The sequence below is a fragment of the Saccopteryx leptura genome, chromosome 7 (genome assembly GCF_036850995.1).
Source record: "Saccopteryx leptura isolate mSacLep1 chromosome 7, mSacLep1_pri_phased_curated, whole genome shotgun sequence".
Taxonomy (NCBI): Eukaryota; Metazoa; Chordata; class Mammalia; order Chiroptera; family Emballonuridae; genus Saccopteryx; species Saccopteryx leptura.
Window position 1 is genome coordinate 101,493,335 of NC_089509.1, and position 25,829 is coordinate 101,519,163.

Consider the following 25,829-nt stretch of genomic DNA (forward strand, 5'->3'; position numbering starts at 1 on the left):
TGAACTGGGGAGGAATTTTCAAATGTGATGAAGGCAGATTGGAGTAATACCCTTCACGTTCTTTTTAAGGGGCATTTTTGTTGGCCAGGGCCACATCTTTGAGGGGATTGGGTGGCAGTCTAGAAAGACACCCTGTTGTAAGGTTAGTTGGCACACACAGGCATGTCCCAAGAATATGAGCTGACAGGCTACAGGATTTGCCCTGAACAGATTCTGACGAGGAACATTATTACCCCATTTGAACCTTAGATAATCTGTTCAGACAGTGTGGGCTCCTCTCCTTAGCAAAATAATAATAATTTTAAAAAAGCTAAAGTCTTAAGGAACGTGGCGATTTTAGTTTTTTTCTGAAATTGACGTGGACAGGTTGTGGCCCTCACAGCCAGGTCAAAGCGAAATGACCAGTCTTTGCTGCTCCATTTGGGAGAAGCTCGGTGGGAGTGTTACCTCTTACCTTTCCCTCCATCCCTTTGGAAGCGCTCTAACTTTCCCTGGAAAAGGAGCTGCATTTCATGAAGTTTGCCACTAGACTGCACCCTTATCTATGATAAGAATTCTTTCTGCAGGACTGCGTTTAAGAAAATATTTCTCTTACTGGTTTGGTTCAGGAGCAAGTCTTTCTGTGCTGTTAACACTCCCAGATTCTGATCTCTTTTCTCACTTATCTACTTGCCGAAAGGCACATCTTAAAAAATGAGGTTAAAGTTTAAAGTCCTGCTTTCACTTGTATTGCCAAAGGGGTTTTAGATGTTGGCTGGGAGAGGGAGGAGGAGCTGTGTGTAATGATTAAAAAAAAAAAAAAAAGCAGCAAGGCTCCTGTCATTTCTTTTCTCCTTTGTCTGGGGGTGAGGGGGGCTTGGTAAGTTAGGGCAAAGTTAATATTACAAAGTTTGGTGGAAATACTTGGGGAGTGAAGAAGGTCGTGTGTTATTTTTCTTCTGCATCAAGTTTGGACTAGAAGAGCGGCCGGACAGTGTGCCGTGTGTGTTCCAGCCCCTGCTCCTATTTCTGCACCGGCTCCGCAGCAGAGCCGTCCCAGGCTCACGGGTAGCATTCGGGATGAATGGGGAATCTGTGGTGCTCTCTCCAGACAAACACAAGGGGCCTGGTGCCAGCCACCCTCTTCTGAGAGAGCTGGCCTCTGGTGACATGTCTTTCTTGTCTAGCCGACTTCCAGTGGCTGGAAAATAAAGTGTGTGAGGACAGGTAAAAGGAAGAAGGGATGATTCAGAGAGAAGATGAAAAGGGTGAGGAGAAGGAAGGAGAGGTTGTGGCAAGAGCTGGTCTTTGGGGTCTGGTGGCAGAAGAGGGCCATGGAGAGAAGGGGGCCCTGCAGGGAAGTAAAGGAAAAGTGACCATACTGTATCCCGACTTGGACGTGGGCTTAGTCATGATGGTTGAGAGCTGATGGGACATGAGTTGCTGTCCAGGGACCCTCAGGTAGGCTTCCTGGGAGGGCGTGAGGAAAAATTCTCAGTGGCCTGGGATTGTCCAAAGTAGTTTTGTCGGAGGGTGGGATACTGGTCAGATGGGTTTGCTTCTACAGGTCTGTAATTAATGTATGGCGGTGAAGCGGGGAGCTCTGCTATGGGAAGTGAATTTGGAGAATGCTCAAGAGCCGTTCTTGATTTTATTCCCCCTCCCCTCCATTCCGAAGGCCTAGATCTGTTCACAATCACCTTCCGAAGATTGCTTTTGGATAAAGAAATAGCTTGCATTAAAGAACTTAATTGGGGGCCCTGGCCGGTTGGCTCAGCGGTAGAGCGTCGGCCTAGCGTGTGGAGGACCCGGGTTCGATTCCCGGCCAGGGCACACAGGAGAAGCGCCCATTTGCTTCTCCACCCCTCCGCCGCGCTTTCCTCTCTGTCTCTCTCTTCCCCTCCCGCAGCCGAGGCTCCATTGGAGCAAAGATGGCCCGGGCGCTGGGGATGGCTCTGTGGCCTCTGCCTCAGGCGCTAGAGTGGCTCTGGTCGCAACATGGCGACGCCCCGGAGGGGCAGAGCATCGCCCCCTGGTGGGCAGAGCGTCGTCCCCCCCCACCCCCGGTGGGCGTGCCGGGTGGATCCCGGTCAGGCGCATGCGGGAGTCTGTCTGACTGTCTCTCCCTGTTTCCAGCTTCAGAAAAATGAAAAAAAAAAAAAAAAAAGAACTTAATTGGGAGGGGGTCATTTATGCCCATCAGATGGGCGTGTCAGAGGCCAGTCCCCCCCCCCCATCAGGGCCACGGCCATAACCAGGGGCTTCTCAGCTCCCTGCTTCCCAGCTCCCTGCTTCCCAACTCTGGCGTGTTGGAGTTTCAATGCCTTTCAGCACGTCTGTCTTGGAGAAGTAAGAAGTTAAATATCATCCATTTGTGTGCCGTTCCCCAGAGATCACCCCTCCCCAGTCCGTAAGAAGAGTAACTGGATATCAAAACCAAATTTCAAGAAATGCAACAAGTGAGAGATTTGTGCTTTTATATATACAAGTCTCCCAAGGGCGCCTAGCACTTTTGTTTTATAAAGCTCGAGTCCTTGGGTTATTTTCGAGGCAAGGGTGATGCCTGATAACGTGGATTGGGAACGCTAGACTTTTGACAGTCCATAAAGCACCATGGATTGCTCTGGTTGGAAAGGAAAGATGTCATTGCTCTCACCACTCTCTCAGGCGGACTTGTACCATTTTTCACAGTGAGTAATTATTCTTACTGTAAAGACCTTGTGAGAGTGCCATCAGTCTGCTTCCCAGAGGCCAGCACACAGCAGGCATACTAACGCTGCTACCTCATCCTGGCCCAGAACCAAGGTATGGTGACCTTCGAGAAATAAAGTACCTAGTCTCTCAGGTCCCTCCCCAAACACGGGACAGGCAGCGGAATTTAGAGCCGTTTTTAAGGCAGCTTTGTTGTAGTGACGGGGCTGAAGGCTAGGTGGCAGAATGGACACATCGTTCAAAACACTGCCTCTTGTCCAGAAGCAGAAGGGCTGGAAGCAGAGACTGGTGGAAGTCTTTAACAGCTGGGGGGCAAAGGGGGGGGGTGGGACGACAAAAGCTGGGATGGAGGGCCACATCCACGGCCCTTTGCCCGGACAGGACCAATCGAGCTGGAGGTGGAGCGCGTCCAAGGCTCCCCAGCAGCCTTGGTCATGGTCATTTTACCTCGGAGTCCGGGGCCCACCTGCTCAGAACATGATTACTTTGGGTTCATCATAGAATGCCCTAAGGCTTCTTTGATGAATAATGAAGATACGGTCTTTACCAAAGTGCATACAGACAAATGTCCATTGTACAGTTTAACATGTAAGTTATGGACTATTCCAAACATTCAAAGGGCAGAAGATAACGTAACCGATGTCGTTTACTCACCACACGCATGCAACACGTGTTAGCGTTTTGCCATTCTTGTTGGGGGTTTTGTTGAAAAGAAATAATACAGTGGCAGGGAGAGCAGCCGGCTTCCTGCTCTGGGTCCTGCTGGGCTTCCCTCCGCAGAGGTAGCTCCCCTCCCGAAGAAGCTTTGCGTCCTTTCTGCACCAAGTTCTCCTAGGTTTCACATGGAGCCGCTTTTAGGACAGAGTTAGAACCATCTCGAGGGGGAAACTACACGTTACTTTAGAGTTAATTTTGTGGTGGTGCTTGCTCGGGTGGCAATTTAATTAGAGTCTAAATTGACCCTCTGGCTGACTTTTGAAGGAACTGGAGCCAGCTATGACTCACAGTGATTTATATTTCTGTGTGAGCAATATATAAGTTAATTGTTTTAAGAACTGATGTTTAGGAGGCTCTGGAGCCGTTCCAGAGAGATATGGCGGGAGAGGGGGGGGGGGGCTCCGTAAATAGTTTCTGGTTGGAGGCCTTCTGTCTTTTTGGCTCATGGGATTCTGGGATGTTACTACAATGGACAACCCCAGAGCTGTGTTTGAATTTTGGCAAAATAAAGATGAGCCAGGAAAAGTGATCTGTGGTGAGTTAGAAGAAGTGTTGGTCGAACCAGATCTGGCAGAATAGGGATGGGCTAGGTCGGGAAGGTGGAGAAAATAGAAAGTGTTAACCGCTTGAAGCAGGTTTAAGAGGATTCCTGTGAGCCGTGAAAGCCCAGGACAATCACAGTGTGTGGCTGGACTCGAGCTTCAGTTCCGGTTCCAGAGGGAGAAGCGACAGGGCTGGCTTCCCACCTCCAGCCCAGAGGCAGATTGGTGGGAATCAGGAAACGGCGCCCCCTCTCAGGACACTTCGCTTCTATTTGTCAGAAAATTGTGATAAAATGCAGATTTTGGTTTTTTTTTTTTAGGACAAGACACTTTATCAGGAAGCTGTCATCCTGGATGTACCTATCTGTGTTGTGTGCTGTGTGATCACTGCCACTCAGGTGAGGCTCTTACTGTGTGGTACACAACTTGCACAGCTGTGTGTGCTGGCCCTGTTTGCAAGAGGTGAGCCTGGTTTCCGGGCCGTCTGGAAACACTGCTTTTTTTACTAGTGTGGACAAGATTGGTCCAGTGACATGGTTTGATCCAGGGTGGAGGGGTGGGCTTGAACCCCTTCAAGGCAGCGGACCCTGACCATGTTCTCAGCTGAGCCAGTCTATACCTGTGTGTCATTCTTGAGAGAAACCATGCTCTCCCATGCCCACATGTCTTTGCACAAATTGTTCATTCTGATAGGAATGCCTTTCCCCTTTGTGCCGACTAGGGAACTCTTAGTCATTGTTCAAGTACCGGATGAAATCACACCTACTTTGGAAGGTTTCTCTAACTCCCATCTGTGATTCCCTGAGGGCACCTAGCTGGATAGCAGCATATACTCCATCTGGTCCTCTGCATCCTCATCAGTAAAATGGGGGGATGAATTGCCTACCCATAGACTTGTTGTGAGCCTTGAGTGGGGCAGTCTATGTGAACCTCATTGATGCTTAATCAGTCTTACCTATTGTAGCCCTATCTTCCCATTTGACTGAAAGTCTTGAAGGACCTAAGGTCTTACTCAGCTTGGTATCTTATTTCCACTTTTCCTTCTTTCTCAACCTCTTGGTCATGAGCCCTTATTACATTGTAGCACAGAAGGCACTCAAATTATTTTTAAATGAAGAACATTTACCATCCCCTAATCATGCCAACATCTTCCTAAACACCTAGTTATATTTCTGTATCCTTCTGACTTGTGGCAATATCTGTGTTGATGTGTTTCTATTTTGTCCCTTTATATACTAGTCTAGTCAACACTTTATGTCTCAAATGTGAATATTTATGGATTCTTTTAAGATAACAGTAAATTCCAACGTACTCTTATTGTTGAACTTAACAAATGTCAAAACATATTAAGGTATAAGCTCCATAAGCTTATCTCAGTGAAAAATTTAACAAATATATGCATAAATCCAATCAAAACTACAAACCCAACAAACTGCAAAATGACAATCTTAATTTAGTGTGTTGGTTGATGTTTTGTTGATGTTTTGCTGGAAAGAAATCATTACTCACGTTGTGATTGTGGTTTAGCTGTTACAGTGTGAGTTTTTTGAGCTGGCATATGCATGTTTGATGTCCTGTTTGATGATGTAATTCTCCCACTTTTTTTTTTTTTTAACTATAGTGGAGTCATGGTTTATATAGTGGTTAAAGTCCGCTTGAAATACGAAAATTAAGTATAATCAAAATTACCCATGAAAACCCTTTAAATCACTTGCAAAACAAAACAGTACTGCACAACCTTTACTTTTGTAACTTGGCTCATGTCCTCCAGCCTTCACTCAGCCCCTACGTGTTGTCTCAGGATCAAGTCCATGTCTGCCCTTTAGCCCATTAGCAAATGACAACGAGAATGGTGCTTCTTGGTGCCGATGCCTTTGAAAATGGACCGTGTCTTCTAGAGCTGGATAGAAGGCTGAGATAAGGAATCTGCACACAACTGAATGGCAAACCTTGGCCAAACACACAAGCAAATAACATGAACAATCTGTACTATCATGGCTGGTGTTTGTATGTGGTATATGATTGTGTGTGTGTGTGTGTGTGTGTGTGTGTGTGTATGAGTATATTGGAGGTCACATACAGAGATGGCATGAAGCCAGGAGAGTTGGCTATCAATTTGTTATAAGTGAGGAGGTAAGACTTAGGTATTACATACAGTATGAACAACAAAACTCACTAGTGCTGCTGCTTGTGTTGACTTAGCAAGAAATGGCACCAATTTGACCATCAAGCAGGGAATGGAAGCATCTTAACTATAAATCAACCAAAGAGAGAACCTTTGTTCAAAGCAAGGTTTGAAAGCTCGAGTGGTGAGAGATGTGGGATTTTCCCAGTGAGAGTAGGTTGGGTGTCAAGGCAGGTGTCCCTGAGCCCCAAGCTTTGAACACCACCGTTTTTTTCCATAGAAGCAGCTCAACCTTGAGTAATTTACTTAACCTTCCTTGGGTTTGATTTATTCTTCTGTAAAATGGGCTGGGTATCTTTCAGTGGGCTGTTGTGAGAGTGAAACGAGATCATTCATGTTAGTCACTTAGCACAGCACCTAGTACATAGTGTATTTGCTAGGGCGGCTGTAATGAGGAACTACAAATGGAGAGGCTTACACAACAGAAATTTATTGTTTCGTAGTCTGGGAGGCTAGAGGTCTGAGATCAAGGTGTTGGCAAGCTCTAGGGAAGGCTCTGTTCCAGGCCTCTCTCCTGGCTGCGGGAAGTCCTTGGCTTGTGGCAGCATAACTTTCGTCTTCAACATGGAGTTCTCCCTTGAGTGTGGGTCTGGCTCCAGTTTTTCCTTTTTTGCTAAGGGTTCTAGTCATACTGGATTCAGGATATACGCTTCTCCAGTATGACCTCATTTTAACTAATTACCTCTGCAATGACCTTATTTCCAAATGTGGTCACATTCTGAGGGTTAGGACGTCAGCATATGAATTTGGTGGGGCACCATTCAATCCATAAACACTCAAGTGGTAGTTATTATTATTCACAACACCTTCTTCAATGACATTTCCACGGAGGATTTTTATAGCCGGAATGTTCAGATCTCTATTCTTGTTGTCTTATCAGGCCTGTTAATGTCTCGAAAGGCAGTGCCACGAGGGCAGAAGGTCTCACGTTGTGGTCTGTGTACAGTCTTGCCCAGTGCCTAGGAGAGCAGTGGGCACACAGCACACATTCCGTGAATGCTTGTGGGTAAGTGAACAAAGTCTGTTTCTTTCCTCCTTTCTCCTTTCCATTTTCTCTTTTTGATTTCTCAGTAGCCAGTCTCTTTCCCTAGTTATCTTTTCTAGATTGCCAAAGTATTAAAGGGCGAAAGAAATAAAACCAAACAAATTTTAATTTCCTTTGCTGATAATTATTACATCCACCTTAATCACTTGCTCCCTGCAGCCAGCTGGAAACCCAGCCAGATGGCAAAGGGCAGCAGGGGTGCTGATGGGGTTGGGGGTGAAGATGCTTGTTTTGGGGACAGCTTCGGCCCACTCTGGGCATTTCCTGGGTCCTGGTCAGGGCTAGGACTTTGAAGTGAATGGGACCCAATTCTACTCTGATAGTCTGGGAAGAAACCAGTGAGGTCAATATTACTCTAGAGGTTGAAAGTCAAAGTCTAAATGAGGAGCCACGGGATTGGAAAGATACAAGGACTTTATTAGGTCCTCAGAAAAGTGTGATGCACATCTCCTTCATCTGTTAGGAGAGTCCCTGGTCCGCAGATCACCAGTGTAGGCCCCAAAGATGTGATTACCTTTATCATATATCTCCTGGTTTGAAAACATGTCACGAGTTGTATAGATCTTGGACTTGGGCAGGAATTGGACTGTGAATTATAGGGGGACAATGCTCTGTGTTCTAGGGACCCAGAGATGAATTTTCATCGGCTGAGAAGTAATGGCTGCAAACAGAAAACACACTCATAATTCACTGATTGACTGGCATCATCTATCTATCTACTTAGCTATTTCCTCACAGCTGAAGAACAGCTGCCACACATACACACAGCCTCAGGCAAGACACAAGAAGAATGCAGGCTTGGGGGGCACTGGGGAGAAACATGGGTTGAAGGGGGGCAGGAACAATTTATTTTAAGCCTATTGTTACCATTTGGGGCTGTGGAAACAGCACTGGCTCACTTTCGTCTGACTGGTTTTCTTCTTTCCTCCCTCCCTCCCTCCCTCCTCTCTGTCCTTCTTTCTTTTTCTTTCTTTCTTTTCTTTTTTAAAAAGACTTAACTGGATTTTTCTTTTTTCTTTTTTTTTTTTTTTACAGAGACAGAGAGTCAGAAAGAGGGATAGACAGACAGGAACGGAGAGAGATGAGAAGCATCAATCATCAGTTTTTCGTTGCGACACCTTAGTTGTTCACTGATTGCTTTCTCATATATGCCTTGACCGTGGGGCTACAGCAGACTGAGTAACCCCTTGCTCGAGCCAGCGACCTTGAGTTCAAGCTGGTGAGCTTTTTGCTCAAACCAGATGAGCCTGCGCTCAAGCTGGCGACCTCGGGGTCTTGAACCTGGGTCCTCCGCATCCAGTCCGACACTCTATCCACTGCACCACCGCCTGGACAGGCAAGACTTAATTGGATATGAATTTTATTAAAAACCTTTTTATTTTTACTGTGGAGAATAATTTCAAACACACATAAGAGTAGGCTGAATAGTATGAAAACCTCCTCCAGGCCCACCCTCCAGCCTGAACAACCATTATTCCATGGCCATCCTGCTTCATATACACAGCTCTACCCACTTCCTCCATTTTCACGGACTGAAATTTAAAACATCGCGAGAGCATAACCCTTCAGCTTCAGGCGCACTGTCATAGCCGCGGGGCTTCTTTCTAATCAAACTTGGAAACTTCACTCAAACATTCCCAAATGATAAGTAGGAAGGTGGATGATGCCCTTTCATATTATGGAGGAAGAATTTGGTAACCAAAACACAATTATTTTAAGGAAAGTAGAGGATAAAGGACTTTAAATTTCCAGAGTCTGGACATCTGACAGGATCTCTGCAGTTTTCTTGGGGAGACTGAACACGTACAGTAAGTAGAAAATAGCCAAAGTAGAAAGGCAGTGTCTGAAGAGCTGTAGGCAGCAGCCTGCAGGCCGCAGGACCCACACCCAGGGCGTCCCTGTGATGCACACACCTTGGTCAGTGTCCCGTGGTTTCTGGTCAGTTAAGTACAAGTACTCCCATGTCTTTCTGAGTGCCCTAGGGAGTATGATCAACCCCCGAGAAGAGCATACAGACTCACTCTACCATTGCCAGGCTGTGCCTCTGCATTGGCTGACATCTGGTCAACCCGACAGTTATAAAGCCACACAGACCTGCAGTGCAGAAGGGACTGACAGCCCCAGTGAAAAATTAGGTTTTCCAGTTCTGGCTTCCAGGGGTTACTCAAAGTGTCAAGGATGTGAGAGGAGGGGAAAACATTCAAAAAAAATTGACGAGGCATGTTTGGGTTGGGAGTGGAATCTGGCCCTATCCTGAGGCGGGCCCAGCCCACCCCATCTTACCCTCAAGTCTTTGAAGTGTGTTACCTGGATGGTGAGCTAAGCCACTTTGCTTGACAGGAAGGGGGAGGGAGGCTGTGTGGTCTGGCAAAGAGCAGAGCAGAGGGGCAGAGGGACCAAGCTTGAGTCTGCAGCTGACTCATAGCAGTTCTCGTGCCAGGCGTTTCACCATTCAGCCCAGCTGGAAAATGAGGGAAAGACCCAAGTCAGGATCACACAGAGAAATCCAGATGCCGTTCACGAGAATAAACACGGCAACCGTCCTCTCGCTCCAGTCTCTGTTTCTGTGTGAGTGTAGGTGTGTATCCGTTTCTGGGTCTGTAGGGGTGTGTGTGTGTGTGTGTGTTTCTCTTTGATCATTTCTCTCTGCTCCTCTCTCTCTCTCTCTCTCTCTCTCTCTCTCTCTCTCTCGCTTGGTCTGCAGATGAGCTTTTAGACTTCATTTTGGTCTCCACTTCTGCCACCGTCTTCAGGTATAATTGGGCAGAGCTTACGGTGCCTCCTCTGTCCCCCATGCATCCCTTTAGCTTCTTTCTTAGTTCGAGCGAGGTCCGGGCTTTTGCCGCATCTCCTGAGTGGTGTTCCTTGGCAAGCCTCTGCCCCTCTTCTTGACAATGGGAATGTTGGGGGTAGGGGCAACAGAAAAAGCTCTTGACCTGGCAAAGGCCTTCTTGCAGGGCTCTGGTGCTCTCTGTTGCTGGAGCAACGGCAAGGATTTTTTTTTTTCATAGCCACTTCTGGTACAGAAACAAAGAACAACAACAACAAAATCGGTCCTTTAAAGGGAGTACTTTTCTATAGCCTTGGATTTCATTGTTTTCTGCTACCCCCTGCCTCCGTCCCAGGGTTCTCGGACAGGCCAAATATTTTCCATCTTTCTGCCATTTCATCCTTCCTGTTTACTCAGGAAAAGCAAATCCTTTTTTTTTTTTCTCCTGGCCTCTCTCTCCCTTTCCATTCTTCTTCATTTAGGGAGACTTTGAGGATAAATTGTCTTTTATTTTCTGCTTTTCATTTGACTCCACTTGCAGAGGGAGAACCTTGTTCAGGGGCTCACTGGGTCTGGCAGCGTGCTGAATAGGAGTCACACAGGCCTAGGTCGGACCATAGTGTTCCCACCAATCAGCTGAGTGACTTTGGTGAGTTACCTCACTGAGCTTCCGTTTTCCATACCTGTAAAAGGAAAATAACTTAGCCTACGATGCAGGATTGATGGGAACACGACGCAGGGTAATATCTGTAAAATTCTCAGCACACTGCCGACTGGATGGCTGGGTTTGTGACCTGAAGTTCTCATTCTTTCTTGGTACTCCCTGTGGATGGTGGAGACTTTCCTCTGTTGAAGAGAGCTTTGGCTGCCCTTCTCAGTGTACTCCTTCGTCCCTTCTGCACAAGCATAGCGATGACTGTCCCGCCACTGCGCGTGGGTGGCGGGCGGGGCTGGATCCCTCCTTGCCTCATTACAGCGACTGGCTGAGGGTAGGACATCTGACCCCACCAAGGCTTACCCACAGAGAAAGTTGGGCCTGTTAGATTCTCTCTCTCTCTAAAATCACTTTTTTTTTAAAAATTGAATTTATTGGGGTGATGTTGGTTAATAAAGTTATATGTTTCAAGTGTACAAGTTTATAATATAGTATTGGTATATTACACTGTATGTTCATTACCCAAAGTCAGGACCCCTCCCATCATCATTTCAGAAGTGTGAACGAAAGGCACAGAACAAAGAACCGTTTGGAGAAGTCTCAGGAGGCTGGGATATTGGGACAACAAGATGGACACGCATCCGGTAGCAAGGGAACCCATAGCTGGAGAAGTTAGAATGGCCCCAAATCACCAAGGCTGTCGGTGTCTTGTTCCAAGATCCCACGAAACTTTTCCTACTCTACCACGACATGCCTGACGCCCTTTTAACAACTCCTTCCTCCCCTCGAACTACTTGGGGAGGGTTTCTATTCTTTGCAAACCAAAGAGCTTTTGATGAAAGCATCTGCATAAATTTTTAAATTTTGGGCGGTCCTAGACTGTCACCAAAGTCCTCTTCTTCCCCCACCTTGGAGAGCATCGGGATAGTGTGTCTTCCTGGAACATCCACTCTGCAAGATGCTGCGTGGGAACAGTTTATTATTGTGTCAGTTTTCACACACAGAAACCTTTCACTCTTAGGAAAACCCTGAGTTGTCAAACACTGGTCCTCTTGCAGAAGTTTGACTTTTTCTTCCCATCATTCTCTTTATTCTCTCTGGGAATCTTGTAGTTCTTTTTTTTTTTTTTTTCCTCCAAATTATTTGTGTTCTAGGAGACTTGAGATCTTTTTTATTTCCTTTATCTTAAAGACTCTGAGTTTCTTTGGGGAGAGATCCTGGAGAAACAAAATCTCTTTTGAAAGCTTTAAAGCATATCTGACCCTTGAAAGAGCGCCTGACGTTTCAGATCTTGACCCTGTCCTTCCGAAAATGTATAAATTCACAGATACCATCTCTTTGGTCCTCCTGACAATACCTGGCTGGTTAAGTGAACCCCTTCCACTCAGCTGGAGGACAAGCTCAGAGGAAGGCTGCTTGGTAGTGTGTGTCTCTGAAGCAAGTTAGCTTTGGAAACCTAGGGAGAATACCTCCTTCCCCCAGTCTCCCAAACTCACTGCCAAGCTGCCAGCTAGAGACCTGAGCTTTGGGAAAAAGCTCATTTCAGGCTGAGTCAAAAACATGAGAGAGTCTTGTCCACACGTGCCCAGCAAGGGAAAGGCCCCTGACAGAGATGTTCCAAAGAGCCTCATCATGGACGTGGGGGATCTTTTCTCTTCTCCACTAGGAGAGAGCGTCCACCTACCTGGGGGTGCTCAACCCTGAAGGTGAGCAGGGAAGAACTGTGAGATATCTGAAGGCTCTGTTGCTACGGCCATGGTCAGTCTCTATGGAATACAGGGTTGGGGCCGTTGACAACAGGCACAAAGATACCTCTTGTCCTTTAGCAGTGGATCTGCTGAGACAGCCCCTCTGCTGTCCTGGGCATCTCTGTGACCTAACCTTAGAAACCAGTTAAGCTACTTTTTTGACTTTTGCTAGCACCTAGGAGTTAAACTCTTCACATGAGCCAACACCTCCAGCCTTTTCTCAACCCAAACCAGCACCGTTGTGAAAGAAAACTGTAGGATGAGTGAGGTAATGGCTTTTTTGGTACATCAAAAAGTTTGGACATTTGATAAGTTTGAACATCCCTCTATCTGCCATCTTTGAATCCCTGACCACATTTCTGAGTGAGATCAGGAATAAGGCAAATGGTAAAGGGACTAAAAAGAGCTTGTCACCCCCTAGAGCCTCAGCCTTGGTGTTTTTCAGATGATTATATAAAAACTGGGAAAATTCAGTGGGTCCAGGTTCGTGTTCATGGTAGATTACCTATGTGGGGCTAGGTGAGAGGAGTGCTTCCATGGGAGACCTAGGGGTGCATACCTTAAGGTTAGGATACCAGATAAAATATAATAGGGCCAGTTAATTTGTACTTGCAGATAAACAGGAATAACTTTAGTAAAAGTATGCCCCATGCAGTATTTGAGACATACTTGTAATAAAATTTGTCATTGACCTGAAATTTAAATTTAACTGGGTGTTCTGTATCTTTATTTATGAACTCTGACGACTCTACTGGGGGTGGGCACAATCCCAGGCATCTCTAGGGAACGTGCGGTGATGGTATGTGCATACATTTACATGTGGGAGACTCGGGTCCTAGAGCAAATAGGATGGGTTTGCATGTTACAAATGTATCTAGATCTTTGGAGAAATAGAATCTGGGTCAGAGGTCATTGCAGGGATTTTGTTCTTTTTGAATGATGCTAAAATAAATTTTTTACTTCTAAATATTTCCTAAGAGCTTGGAGATCCTTGAAGAATTCCAAAGGCCCTCCTGAACCTTGAACAAATGGTCCTCTAAACTGAACGTTCCCAGCAGGCCATTTGGAAGAGTAGTGCGTAGATCTTTCTTCCCTACTTTTCATCATTACTTAGAACTGTCCTCATCACCCTCCTCTTCCCTTCGATGAGCCACTCAGGAGATAAAATATGAAGACAGAAGCTGTAGGAGCTGAGGTGTGGTTGGGGAAAAATAAATCAATTCCTAAAGGCTCTAGGGTGAGAGAGAGGGGCACCCAGGGAGGGCTCTGTGGGTGGGGTGAGAACAGGCCCTGGGCTAGGACCCGGGACTCTGGCAGCAGATGAGTCAGCCCGGCCAGGTCCAGAGATGGAAGACTCCACACAGCTGGCTCCCCGCTGTGCAAGGGGCAGGGCAAGCGAGGCCTTCCAGCCCCAGGCGAAATCCTGGAGGAGGAAGGGGAGGGTCAGCCAGCAATACAGGTTGCAACAAACTCCAAAGCATCGCCCAGAGCTCTTTGGCTGCCCTGGGATGGAGATGTAAACTCAATTGCCGGTCTGGGGCCGGCTCCTTTCTGTTCGGGGCAGTTACCACTGCTGGCTGCTGGTTGTCAGAGAACTCGGCCAGGCGTGAGCAGCGTTAAGTGCAGGGCAGGGCTACCTGGGAGGGGTGAACACACAACACAATATACAGATGATGCATTATAGAATTGTACACCTGAAACCGATATAATTTTGTTACCCGATGTCACCTCAATACATTTAATAAAAAATTAAAATAAAGTAAAAAAGAAACGCCATATTAACAAAATGAATGACAAAAATCACATGATCATTCCAGTAGATGCAGAAAAAAAGCCGTTGACAGGATTCAACATCCATTCTTGATGAAAAACTCTAAGCATGGCGGCTATAGAAAAAAACTCTACATTAACATACTAAAGGCCACATATGACAAAAACCCAGCTAACGTCATGGCCAGCAGTGAAAAGCTGAAAGCTGTAATTCTAAGATCAGGAATGAGACAGGAATGCATACTTGTAAAGCCAGCAGCCGAGGCCACCATCACAGCAGCCTGGCCCATGCAGGTTCGCATTGGATTCGGACAGACGGTAAAGAAACAATGGAGCCAAAAACTGGTGGGCCATAGTCTTTAATCCTAGCTTGCACCCGGCAGGCAAGCAAAAAACACACACTGGGCTCCAAAACCCACTCACATTCAGTGCTCACAAAGCTACTGACTTATCCGAGTTTCCTAGAATCAAAGGTTTCTAGCTCACCAGACTTTATTCACCTCTGTTCCCCATCTCCTTCCTTCTCCAGCGTCAAACTGCACAAACTGGCCTCTCAATCAGCACTCCCGCCATCTTGGCTGCTTCTCCTGGCCTCTTCCATGTGTCCTTTCTCTGCTTTCTGCTCTCTAATGCTAATCTCAGGAACCAAGAGAGCAAGCTCCTGTTCTGCCCCTATTTTATAGTGTAGAAATCCAAACCTTTAATCCAATATACAAAATAGGGAAGTCTCTAAAACAAAGTCACTTATCAGAGACATGGTGGGATTGTACCACCCCACATCAAAAAGGGTGGGAAAGGCTTAATCCCAAAACCAAGCCCCAGGCTACAAGGATTCTGCCTGCCCACAGCCCACAGAGACACACATTAATATCACCTGGGCAACGGCCTCCATGTGAGCAGCGCCATCTTTAACAAAGTGAGCATAATACATTTTATCCGCCCAACAATAAATACTCTTGCCACTTTTATTCAGCGCCGTAATGGAAGTTCTCGCTAAGTGAATATCCAAGAAAAAGAAAGGAAAGCTTTGTTGGGCAGATAAAATATATATATTATGCTCACTTTGTTAAAGATGGCACTGCCCACGTGGAAGCCATCACCCAGCTGATATTAATGTGTGTTGGGGGTGGGCTGTGGGCAGGCAGGATCCTTGTAGCCTGGGGCTTGGTTTTGGGATTAAGCCTTTCCCACCCTTTTTGATGTGGGGTGATACAATCCCATCATGCCCCAGATAAGTGACTTTGTATTAGAGACTTCCCTATTTTGTATATTGGATTAAAGGTTTGGATTTCTACACTATAAAATGGGGGCAGAATGGGAGCTTGCTCTCTTGGTTCCTGAGATTAACATTAGAACAGAGAGACGAGAGAGCAGAGAGCAGAGAAAGGCCATGGGAGGCCAGAAGAAGCAGCCAAGATGGCGGAGTGTTGAGTGAGAAGTCAGTTTGTGCAGAGTTTGTGCAGGGAGAAGGAAGGAGATGGGGAACAGAGGTGAATAAGTCTAGTGAGCTAGAAACCTTTGATTCTAGGAAACTCGGATAAGTCAGTAGCTTTGTGAGCACTGAATGTGAGTGGGTTTTGGAGCCCAGTGTGTGTTTTTACTTGCCCGCCGGGTGCAAGCTAGGATTAAAGATAATGGCCCATCAGTTTTTGGCTCCATTGTTTCTTTACCGACTGTCCGAATCCAATGCGAACCTGCATGGGCCAGGCTGCTGTGATGGTAGCCCTGGCTACTGGCTTTACAGTTGTTCACACTGAAAGTAAGTGAAACTGTCACTATTTGCGGATGACATGACACTATCCATAAAAAAAAACCTAAAGACTCCACTAAAAAAAGTGAGAGTAAGTGAGAGACAGGTGGGGAGGTGGGCTGGTACCAAGTTCCCACATCTGACGAGCTCTCCTTGTTCGCCTGGGTGGGACACATGCTGGACCTAAGTGTTCCTGTGGCATGCAGGGTGAGCATCTGCTCATCTCCTTGACGCCTTTCTTCTGAGGATACATTGGTCTCAGCTCTAATACTGGGGAGCATACACCCTGTCTGACTGAGGGCCCCCTGGGTCAGGAGGAGGCTGTGTCTCATTCCACACACCCAGAAAACACACCTGGCTGCAGACCCTGGAAAACTTGGGTTTGGTCAAGCTGGAGGGTTGACCTGTTAGTGTAAACAGGAGGACAGGATTTCCGCTGGCTTTCCTGTGCCTCCAGGTTCCCGGCCAACGCAGGCACATGTGTGCGTCCTACCCAGGCAAACGGAGAGAGCTCACCAGGGCTGGAAACCTCGAACCAGCCCTCCTCCTCGGCCCTGCCCTGCACTGGACACTGCCTAATCCTGGTCAAGTCCTTTGACAACCAGGTCTCTGCAGACCCTGCCAAAGCGTTCCCTCCTCTTTGCCACGTCTTTGACTCCCATTTAGCTGAGGGCCACAGACAAATGAATATATCCATTTGGCCTCAGTTTGTTCATCTGTAAAATGGGTGGCAACCCATTCTTCCCAACCTCAGACTAGGACATCCCTTCTTTAAGCCTGTGATGATATTGACGTTAAGAATCTCTTTGAAAATTCTTTGGGGGTCTCCACAAACATTTCCAAATTCTTAAATTTAGAGATGCATGATCTTGAAGTATAATTGCTGGGAATGTCAAGGGTTTCTTGTACATCAAAATGTTAATGGTATATTATCTCTGGTAGATCTTAAGTGTCTTCTTTGCACCTTGTGCATGAGTATGCATTACTTATATAAGAAGAAATAAACATGGTTTTAAAGGCTGTCTTGAGAGAGCAAAGTCCAGGCCCTTTGCTAACCTTTCCTGGGGGATGCTGGCAGGTGAACAGCGATTTTTGTGTAGAGAGGCAGGGATTCAATTCTATGACCTCTGGAAGGTCCTTCCAGAGTGTGAGTGTGTGCTCAGTGCCCACGGCCAACTCATACCTGTCTGCAGGGACATATTGCCAGGAACCAGAGAAGGAGGAAGGCACAGAGAGAACGAGGGAGGGACAGTGGAGGAGGAGAGAGAAAGGAGAGTAAAAGAGAAAACTGCACTGTCACGAAAGCTTGAAACTTCCCTTTCAACCTTCCCCCCTTATAATTAGTCGGTGCAGCTGGAGGGGAAGAAGTCTCGGTGAGTTGCAACTTGTTGGGCTCCAGTCCTCAGGATGCTTCAGGATTGCTCAGTGTTTGGGGAAACCTTAGTTCTCAGATGGCTCCCCCTCCCTGTCTATCTTTTTATTTTAATTCTCTGTGTGGAAGGGTGGTGTGAAGGCTTGGAAACTTTCTAGTGTCCTGGCCAAGAAGCCTTCCCCCTAGGACTGGCCTGCAGACGTTGGCAAGAACTTGGTTGAAACAGGTTTCTCTTCACCGGTGATTTGAGGGCCAACTCGGCAAAAGTGCTGGGAGAGCAGAAGGAAGAGCCCCCGCGCCCAGCAGGGGCACGTGCAGTCTGGTGGGTCTCCCCCTGGGGGAGCAGTGCAGAAGGAAGAGCGCCCCCCACCCCCCGCGCCCAGCAGGGGCACGTGCAGTCTGGTGGGTCTCCCCCTGGGGGAGCAGAAGGAAGAGCACCCGCGCCCAGCAGGGGCAAGTGCAGTCTGGTGGGTCTCCCCCTGGGGGAGCAGTGCGGAAGGAAGAGGCCCCCCTGTAAAGCCAGTAGCCAGGGCTGCCAACACAGCAGCCTGGCCCATGCAGGTTCGCATTGGATTCGGACAGTCGGTAAAGAAACAACGGAGCCAAAAACTGATGGGCCATAGTCTTTTATCCTAGCTTGCACCCGGCGGGCAAGTAAAAACACACACTGGGCTCCAAAACCCAGTCACACTCAGTGCTCACAAAGCTACTGACTTATCCGAGTTTCCTAGAATCAAAGGTTTCTAGCTCACCAGACTTATTCTCCTCTGTTCCCCATCTCCTTCCTTATCCCAGATACAAACTCTACACAAACTGGCATCTCACTCAGCACTCCGCCATCTTGGCTGCTTCTCTTGGCCTACTCCACATGGCCTCCTTCTGCTCTCTGCTCTGCTCTCTCCTCTAATGATCCCAGGAACCAAGAGCGTAAGCTCCTGTTCTGCCCCCATTTTATAGTGTAGATTCATAACCTTTAATCCAATATACAAAATAGGGAAGTCTCTACTACAAAGTCACTTCTCTGAGGCATGATTGGATTGTACCGCCCCACATCAAAAAGGGTAGGAAAGGCATAATCCCAAAACCAAGCCCCAGGCTACAAGGATTCTGCCTGCCTTTAGCCCACCCCACCACACATTAATATCACCTGGGCGACGGCCTCTTAGTGGGCAGCGTAATCTTTAACAAAGTGAGCATAATACATTTTATCTGCCCAACACCCCCCCACCCCCCGCGTCCAGCAGGGGCACGTGCAGTCTGGTGGGTCTCCCCCTGGGGGAGCAGTGCAGAAGGAAGAGCGCCCCCCACCCCCCGCGCCCAGCAGGGGCACGTGCAGTCTGGTGGGTCTCCCCCTGGGGGAGCAGTGCAGAAGGAAGAGCGCCCCCCACCCCCCGCGCCCAGCAGGGGCACGTGCAGTCTGGTGGGTCTCCCCCTGGGGGAGCAGTGCAGAAGGAAGAGCGCCCCGCGCCCAGCAGGAGCACGTGCAGTCTGGTGGGTTTCCCCCTGGGGGAGCAGTGCAGAAGGAAGAGCCCCCGCGCCCAGCAGGGGCACGTGCAGTCTGGTGGGTCTCCCCCTGGGGGAGCAGTGCAGAAGGAAGAGCCCCCCCCCCCCGCGTCCAGCAGGGGCACGTGCAGTCTGGTGGGTTTCCCCAGTCAGGAAGCCTTTGTGATCCCAGAATTGTCACGCGAGCCACTGCCTCCTGTCCTCGTTGCAGAGGCCGCGGCCATTCATTGAGGGCAATTTTCATAACTGGGTCCCCAGGGCAGCGTGCCTGCACAGCCTGGTGGTGAGGAGCAGGGCCTCCAAAGTCAGACGACTGCATTTGAACCCTGATTTTCTGCTTACCACGCGAGTAACCTGCTGCCAGTTACTTTCTCTGTGTCCCGGTGTAAAGCCAGTAGCCACGGCCACCATCACAGCTGTCTGACCCGTGCAGGTTTGCATTAGATTCGGACAGACAGTAATGAAACAACGGAGCCTATAACTGGTGGGCCATTACCTTTAATCCTAGCTTGCACCTGGCGGGCAAGTAAAAACACACACTGGGCTCCAAAACCCATTCATTCAGTGCTCACAAAGCTATTGACTTATCAGAGTTTCCTAGGATCAAAGGTTTCTAGCTCACTAGCCTTATTCACCTCTGTTCCCCATCTCCTTCTCTCTGCACAAACTCTGCACAACCTGGCTTCTCCCTCAGCACTCTGCCATCTTAGCTGCTTCTCCTGGCGTCTTCCACGTGGCCTTTCTCTGCTCTCCTACAGCATGGGCTCCTCCTATAACATAATCACTCTTTCTCCCAGAACAACGTGATCTCTCTTCTTTTTAAAACCTTTCTGGTGTGAAAGCCTTCCCCCAACACATATTAACATAATCATGCCCATCCCAAGTAATCACCTGGGCGACAGGCTTCCATGTGGGCAGCACCATCTTTAACAAAGTGAACATACTATATATTTTATCTGCCCAGCACTCGGTTTCCTCGTCTGTCAGGTATGACTAATGGTGACATACGTCCTTAAGAGGGTTGCTTAGCATGGTCCCTGGCACACGGTCAGCATAGATATCAGCTTCTGTGTCTGCTCTGGCAGGAAACCACATGGGCACATCTGCCTTCTTGCCCCGCCCAGATGTGGGGCCTGCTCTCGGCAGGAAGGACGGAGCTTTTGTGTTGGTGAGAAGTTCCAGCTGTAACCAGCCTGTGTAGCTTGGAGGTGGAGGCATTGCCTTCACGTTGGACCAGAGCCGGGTGCTGGCGAGGCTGCCTTAGGCGGCTGCACGGGGAACACAGGGCCCGGTGCTGTTCTGGTTTAACCATGGCTCTTCTCCTACTGGTCCCGTCGGCCGAGTCTGGCATGCAGTCAGAACTCAGCCCCTTTGCCATGACTCCTGAGCAGTGGCAGCCAGGTGAGCGGCAAAAGCAACAGGGTGACAGAGGTGCTGTCATCTGATTTCTGTCCAGTGTGAGGGATTTCACTTAGTGCCTTCTGTCTGCAGAGCAACTCAGGAGGTAGGGGGAACCATCCCCACTCCCTGGATAATCCACTGATGCTTAGCGAATTGAAACTACACCCAAGTTAAGCTTACCATCTGACTGCTTGTCACTATGCTGGTGGGGGTTGGGATGAAGAATTGTCCTTCTAAAGCTCGAGTTCTTACTAATAGTAAGAATAACTGTCTCGACTGGGCCATTGCTATGTGAGTTGTTTTCCTGAAAGTTTTGCACTAACCATAGAGCAGTTGCTCTCTCTCTTTATTCAGTGACAGGAGAGGAGACAAGTGACAGACTCCTGCGTGTGCTCAGACTGGGATCCACACAGCAAGCCCACTAAGGGGTGATGCTCTGCTCATCTGGGATGTCGCTCTGTTGTTCAGGAACTTCTTCTTAATCCCTGAGGTGGAGGCTATGGAGTCATCCTTAGTGCCCAGGGCCAACTCGCTCCAAACAAGCCATGGCTGCAGGAGGGGAAGAGAGAATGAGAGAGAGAAAGAGAGAGAGAAGCAAGAGGGGGAGGGATGGAGAAGCAGATGGGCGCTTCACCTATGTGCCCTGACTGGGAATAGAATCCGGGACATCTACATGCTGGACCAACACTCTACCACTGAGCCAACTGGCCAGGGCCAGAGCAGTTGCTCTCTTATGAATGGAGACATCACGGATGCGGAGCTGAGACCTTTTTCTGCAGTTCTGACTAACCTCTCAAAGTGGCCATGCAGGGCCAGTCTGCTTCAGCGGCAGCCCTTTGTTTGTGTCTCAGAGAGCCTTGTAAGTCTCAGGGTTCTCTGCACTGTCCTAGGTGCCACAGGCGCCACACCAGGGCCCAATGGGACCCTGCCTGTGTCTCCTACCAGACCACAGGCTCAGGAGGAGCTGAGACTGCGTCTTACTCAGCATCTACACTACCTCATTCATAGTAACCACTTAACCCATGCTTCTGAAACAAAATTGGTCACCATACTATTGGTTAAGTTTATCCATTGCTTGCTGTACGCCTGTTGTGCAGACTATACTACATGCCTTCACCTGTGGAATACTCAACAATCTCATTTGACAGATGATGAAATTGAGGCTCAGAGAAGTAAAACTGACTTTCTCGGTGTCACTAAGCAGCAAGTGGCAGAGCCTGGGACCGAAGAACATTTTCTGCCTCCTAACCCTGTGCTTGCTTTTCGTCGGCATCTGCCTATGGCCACCCAGTCTCTGTCCCCTCCTTCCTCCCCCTCCATTAGTCTCCTCCAGGCTTTAGGTGCTTTCTCCTAGTCTTTTTGCTGGGAGAGAAAGCAGTTTGCAGAATACCAGTCTTGGAGCAGGGCTGCTGAGATCATCAGGAACTGGCCGATGTAGTGTGTCAATCAAAAGGCACTCTTAAGGGCCAGGCCGGTCATCTTCAGAACTGCTCCAGCACCCTGCGCCTCTGTGTTTTCTATCTCTCCCTACTTCTGCTTGGGGCCCGAATCCATGCCTCTTGTTCAGGGAGCAGCAGAGCCTCCAGGGCTGGGATGTCACTGTCTTGGGAGAGGGTGATGGGTCTCCCTCCATGTAGTTCAGTAATGTGCGCCTATCCTGATCTCCTTTTATCCTTTCTCCTGCCATCCATCCTCCCAGCAGGCTCCAGGTGCCAATTAGATCCCCTCAGAGGACCATATTAGTTTTCTATTGCTGCTGTAACAAGTTGCCATGCATTTAGTGGATGAAGGCAGCAAAATTCATTGTCTCACAGTTCTGGAGGTCAGAAGTTAGAAGTGAGCATGTGTAAGGCCAGAAGCCAGGGCCACTATCACAGCAGCTTGGCCCATGCAGGTTCGCACTGGATTCGGACAGTTGGTAAAGAAACAACAGAGCCAAAAACTGATGGGCCATTATTTTTAATCCTAGCTTGCACCCGGCGGGCAAGTAAAAATACACACTGGGCTCCAAAACCCACTCACATTCAGTGCTCACAAAGCTACTGACTTATCCAAGTTTCCTAGAATCAAAGGTTCTAGGGAATCAAAGTCACCAGACCTTACTCCCCTCTGTTCCCCATCTCCTTCCTTTTCCCTGCACAAACTCTGCACAAACTGGCTTCTCACTTAACACTCCGCCATCTTGGCTGCTTCTCCTGGCCTCCTCCACGTGGCCTTTCTCTGCTCTCTGCTCTCTCCTCTCTCCTCTAATGATAATCTCAGGAACCAAGAGAGCAAGCTCCCACTCTGCCCCCATTTTATAGTGTAGAAATCAAAACCTTTAATCCAATATACAAAATAGGGAAGTCTCTACTACAAAGTCACTTATCTGAGTCATGACGGGATTGTACCACCCCACATCAAAAAGGGTGGGAAAGGCTTAGTCCTAAAACCAAGCCCCAGGCTATGAGAATCCTGCCTGCCCACAGCCCACAGAGACACACATTAATATCACCTGGGCAACGGCCTCCACGTGGGCAGCGCCATCTTTAACAAAGTGAGCATAATATATTTTATCTGCCCAACAGCATGCCTTGGCTCCTTGGCTCGTGGCTGCACCACTCCAGTTCCTGCTTCCTTCTTCACATCGCCTTCTGCTTGTATTGCTACTGCCTGCCTCTTACAAGGACCCTGGTGACTCGTCATCGGCCCACTCGGATAATCCAGGACAGTTTCCCCATCTCAAGTCTTTGGCTTACATCTATAAAATTTATTTTGCCCTCTAAGGTAACCTAATTATAGGTTCAGAGAATCAGGACAGAGGCATCCTTGGGGAGCATTATTCAGCAGACCACAAGGATGGTCTGGGCTTCTGGCACAGTCTTCTACCTACCTGCCTGTGCATCACGGCAGTGAACAAAGCTACCACTTACTGAGCGCGGACTCTGATTGGAGCTGACAAGACACTCTGTGTGCAGAACCACTTCTGATGCTGGCACTACTATTTTTATTCTCAGCTTACAGGGAAGAAACAAAAACTTGAGATTTAAGTGACTTGTACAAGGTTACAAAGGGAGTAAGTCAAGAACCTGAGCTTTGAACTCAGGTCTGTTTGGTTCCAAGATCTTTCTCTTCAATATCCCATTCTCCCTGCCATGGTAGTCAGACCCTAAGATGTCCTCAGTGATCCTTGAAAACTCCCTTATGCAGAGCCCTCTCACATCGTACAGGATTGGTCAGTGCGACAATGGAATTCTACGAAAGTGAGAGGGTGCGTCTTCTGAGGCCAGGGCATCAAAGGCATTGCAGCTAGCTCTCTCTCAGAGCGCCGCACTATATCACCAGCCCTCTCAAACCGTCCTGTGCAGATGTTCCTGTAGTGAGTAACTGAGCGCCCTGTCGACTACCAGCACCAATCTGCTGCCATGTGACGGGGCCACCATGGAGCGGGTTCCCAGCCCCAGCCAGACCCTCAGAGGACTGCAGCCCCAGGTGACCTCTTGACTGTAACTTTATAGGAGACCCAGAGTTCAAACCAACCGGCAGGGCATGCTCAGAAACTGTGATAATACATGCTTATGTTTGTTTTTCGCCCGTTCATCTTGAAGTGATTTGTTATGCAGCTGTATGTGACTGAGACAAAGCCCACACTCTAGAAAGCTGGGGGTTTGCTCTGAGCTCTAGCTATGTCAAAAGACGTGTTAGTCAGGGTTTGAACAAACGGACACAGAGGATCTGCGAGGTACCAGGAGCCAGTGACGGGTGCTTCCATGTGTGGTGTCTTCATTTGCACAACAGTCATTTTTACAGAGAAGGAAACTGAGGTTAAATGACCTGTCCCAAGTCCCAGGGGACATTAGGGATGAAGTCAGGACTGACAGAGTCAGGACTGTCAGCCTTGTGGCTGTAAATTCAGTGATTTTCCACTACGCTGTCTTACATCTGACTCATTTTTCTATGGAATTTTACAGTTTATAAAGCCCCTGCTAGTTCTGATTTTTATTGAGCTTCACAACAACCCAGTGTGATAGACGAAGCAAGAATTGTTCACCCCCATTTCATTAACAATAAACCTGACACGAGGAAGAGAATTTATCCTCATGGAGACAAGTGTCCTAGATGTGATTCCAACTTCCTATCTGTGCCCAGACCCACCACTCTCCCCTCTGCCTTTTCACTGTACCTCTCCCCAAGCCTACCACGGATTTCTGCACATAATTGATGCCTTGTGCATACTTGTTGACCGATTGATTTTTTTTTAATGTATTCTTTAATAAATGGTGCAAAAGGGGGTCTGGTGTCTGTAGAATTATCTATGATGACAGAGACTAATTTAAAAAAAGAACTAAAAAAAAGTGTAGCAGTAAAGATGAGGGCAGACTCAGAGGGAACTTTCTGATGGAAAGGGCTGCTGGGGGTCACTGACGATGGAATAGAGGAGGCTGTGGAATTAACCGAGCTGGGAACTCTCCAAGAATGCCCCACCCTTGCCTGGGGCCGAGGAAGTGCTGTTTACTCTTGGGGTCAGAGGGAAGGACGAAACCCTAGGGGCAGAGGGAAGGACAGGATGCTCAGCATCTGCGTCCATGACGCTGTGATGCGGATGTCATTGTCATCCTCCTTGGAGGAAGTCCGTGTCACCCTGTTGGAAGTTTCTCATTCCCAATGCTCAGGACTTCAGCTGATGCGGAAGCTGTTCTTCAAAGAGGTTCTCTGAGGATGAAGCCATACAGATGCAGGCTCCTTTGGTTTGCGAGGCCTCTCAAGTCTCCTGCCCCTGCCCCTGTTCTTCGGTGTCCTAAAATGCTTCAGTAGGCACTCACTAAAGATTTGCTGAATGACTGAATGAATGTTACATAAATTGATAGCTGTGGCTTCCTCCTGTCTCTGCAGGGTTTTAACAATATTTCACCCTGTCTTGAAAACCCATTCCAATTCCGATTGTCCTTTGTTATTAGGGACCCCTTTTGCCCTTGAACCCCACTCCAACCAAAGCCAGTGAACTGTCGCTCTGTTTTCTGTGACATAGTCCATCACAGGTCATCCCCAGCCTGTGGTTTTGACTTGGGTTCTTAAAGCGACTGCACATTCCGGTTCCAAACCTATGTGGAATAAGAGATGCAAAGAGACCCCAGTACAGCACAGGAAGTAGGCTGGGAGCAGGGGCCTTTTTCTGCGCCCTGGGCTGATGGCGGCTAACCCTCCCTTTCGGGACTACCCAGGGGTGTATGTGGACAAATGGTGGGGGTGAGGGAGCCTTTCCCCAGATCACAGTGTGGAGTGGCACTAAAGCTTCCATTGGGGAGCCAGGAGAAATGGGGCGAATTCAGGACCTGCCACACACAAGCCGGTGAGTGTGACCTTGAACAAGTACTTCGTGCTCTGGATGTTGGGTTCCTCACTGTGAATGAGAAGGTTGGAGACCTTCTGTAAAGCCAGAAGCCATGGCCAGGGCCACCATCAAAGCAGCCAGGCCCATGCAGGTTCGCATTGGATTCGGACAGTCGGTAAAGAAACAACGGAGCCACAAAATGGTGGGCCATAGTCTTTAATTCTAGCTTGCACCCGGTGGGCAAGTAAAAACACACACTGGGCTCCAAAACCCAGTTACATTCAGTGCTCACAAAGCTACTGACTTATCCGAGTTTCCTAGAATCAAAGGTTTCTAGCTCACCAGCCTTATTCTCCTCAGTTCCCCATC

The 25,829-nt window shown here is 48.3% G+C and overlaps 1 long non-coding RNA gene across 1 annotated transcript; it reads left to right on the forward strand.

Annotated features, from left to right (window-relative positions):
• The first annotated feature begins 4,269 nt into the window (after positions 1–4,269).
• On the forward strand, positions 4,270–23,837 carry LOC136378703 (uncharacterized). Its single transcript, XR_010746632.1, has 3 exons — positions 4,270–4,348; positions 7,016–7,141; positions 22,717–23,837. It is a non-coding gene; the product is annotated as an uncharacterized lncRNA (long non-coding RNA).
• Positions 23,838–25,829: the final 1,992 nt, after the last annotated feature.